The sequence below is a fragment of the Ammodytes marinus genome, assembly GCF_949987685.1.
Source record: "Ammodytes marinus genome assembly, chromosome: 11".
Taxonomy (NCBI): domain Eukaryota; kingdom Metazoa; phylum Chordata; class Actinopteri; order Uranoscopiformes; family Ammodytidae; genus Ammodytes; species Ammodytes marinus.
In genome coordinates this window covers 3,657,599-3,660,098 of record NC_137215.1, presented here as the reverse complement: position 1 = coordinate 3,660,098, position 2,500 = coordinate 3,657,599, and the positions used below count along the sequence as shown (strand labels likewise).

At 38.8% G+C, this 2,500-nt stretch overlaps 1 protein-coding gene across 2 annotated transcripts in view; it reads left to right on the top strand.

Moving 5' to 3' along the window:
• Nucleotides 1–2,500, top strand: part of rassf4a (Ras association domain family member 4a) — a 144,946-nt gene that overhangs the window by 24,625 nt on the left and 117,821 nt on the right. The window lies entirely within an intron of this gene.

The window sequence follows — 2,500 nt, the reverse complement described above, 5'->3', positions numbered from 1 at the left end:
GGAAGGATTTTTACCTGCACCGCCATTGTAGGCGCATAAACATTCACCCATCTGTCGCTCCCTGCACGTGCACCGGCAGTGAGACGGGTGCCGGTTTGTAGCGTTCTCTCTTCTGATTGGACACCAGTAGTGCCGATTACATGCACAGCGGGTGACTTAGAGATCGACTTTATGAAACGCACACACTGTATAAGTGATCACTGTATGAATAAAGAGCGATTTAACACTTATATTAACATAAATAAACCACTTACTTCACCTTTCATAGTAACTTCTCTTGTAGGGAAACAGTAAAGAATAAACATTTTCATCATCATTTTAGTTTTTTATTACAAAATATAAAACAAATATATTTTTGACATTTTTACGAAATATTTAACAATGTAAACAGAAAGACTTGGGTCCTTAGTGCATAGAAAAAAATAATAAATCTTCAGTCTTCTCATGACGAGCACATGTGATTATTGTGATTTTCTTGCCATAGTTTTTGCATTGTTTTTCATTTTCCAAAATAGACCAGCTTCTTCCATTTCATTATGAGATAGTCCTTCAAAGTGCACTTAAAAAAAATACTCTTTCTCTCCCTATCTGTACTCCCATAGTAGGCTACATTTAGTATGCCAGAAAAAGATAGAGGATATCCCAATACATTCAAATGTCAAAAGCAGTATGTAAAAAAAAAAAAAAAATACCCGTATACTTTAAGACATCCAATTGCATTTTTCAGTATGCACACCAGCATTGTCTAGTAGCCTATGTAGTATAGTAAAAAAAAAAAAAAAAAAATGAAAAAAATGGGGAAAAAGTATGTTATTTTGATCGCAGGGAAAGAGTCAATTTAAGTCTTAAAAAAAAAATAGTTGGTGATTTGGAATGCAATCTCTTCAAGTCCTTATCTGCCCAAAAAGCCAGTCCACCGGGTCTTTTCCCCTGCAGTCTTTTTCCCTGCTCATTTTGAGAGCTAAATCCTCCGCCGCCACATTCACCCGATACGGTCTGGGAGTCCTTAGTGTGCGAGGGAGAGTGGTGGAACTCGAGGCGGTAGTTAACTTCATCGTAGCCTTCGCGAGTTGCCTAATCCTGGGGGAGCGTTGTAGTCTTACGGGCCCACCACAGCTGGGGGTATCACCGGGCCTGGCTAATGCTTGGATACTGCCGGCGGCGGGTCTGGCTAATGCCTGGATACTGCTCCGGTATTCATCCAGTGAGTGGGATGGACAGGGGACGACGGCCGCAGAGTCCTCGAGGGATTCGGTGATGGTGGGTAAGAGAGGCAAGGCAAGCAGCAACCGCCTTTGTTTCATTCTGTAAAGAGAGAGAGCGAGAGAGAGAGAGAGAGAGAGAGAGAGATAGCGAGAGAGAGGGGGGAAATAAAAATATGTTAGAATGGATTTGTTTATAGAATTAATTGACATACAATAATCATATGTTTAATCTAAAAAGTGGCGAGAATATGTAAGAATGTAGTTTTTTTTAAATGTATTATTATTATTATTATATATATATTTTTTTTTATATGTGACTGTCTATTTATGTCTGTATCACTTTGTGGTTCCTTCTATTGTCTCACATTAAAATATTTAAACAAATAATTAAATTAAAAATAAATGAATAAAGAATGGATTTGTCTATAGATTTCACTGATATACAATTAGTGAAATTACTCATCAAGGCGAGACACTTCAGGAGAATAGTGTTAACATTTGAAATATCATAATGACATTTTGCCAGTTGAGATAGGCCTACATTTTTGTATTACAATTTGTTTTCCTAAAAATATGGCTAAAAATTGAACATTTTGCATTATCTAACTATTAAGGGATGAATGTGCACCTCTATACAAATCAAAAAACCCCCCCATAGAGAAGACTGCGATGTCACAGTAAGAGAAATGTAGGGTTAGACAGTGAGACCATAAAACACTCTATCTGCCTTTTCTCAGGCTAGGATGAACCAATTTCAATTTTTTTTTGCACATTTATACTACATAGGATCTCAGAATTCAATACACCTTCATATTCCCACCGGTGAAGTAGGCCTTTAAGGAGTAAAGTAGCCAAAAATCTCAAACTGCATAATAAGTGCTTAAAATTCCTGTAAAGTCAACTCTAGGCTAAACTGTAAGCCCACTATAAACTCTAGACAATTAAAACCACTGATACAAATAAGCATTCTCACCTTTGATGGTCCAGTTTGTGGGTGTAATCTCAGAGTGTAAATACAGCGGTCTGCAGTGAAGGCTCAGTCGAGTGAGTGTGAGGGAACCGGGCAGTGTTTCCCGGCTTTATAGAGGGACACACAGGGGCGGGGCGCTTAAGCGTTCTTTTTTAAAAATAGCTCAGCCTCTGTGTGTGTGTGTGTGTGTGTGTGTGTGTGTGTGTGTGTGTGTGTGTGTGTGTGTGTGTGACATTATTCATGTGTGTGTGGTGAGACCTTACTCGCATGTGTGTGTGTGTGTGTGTGTGTGTGTGTGTGTGTGTGTGTGTGTGTGTGTGTGTGT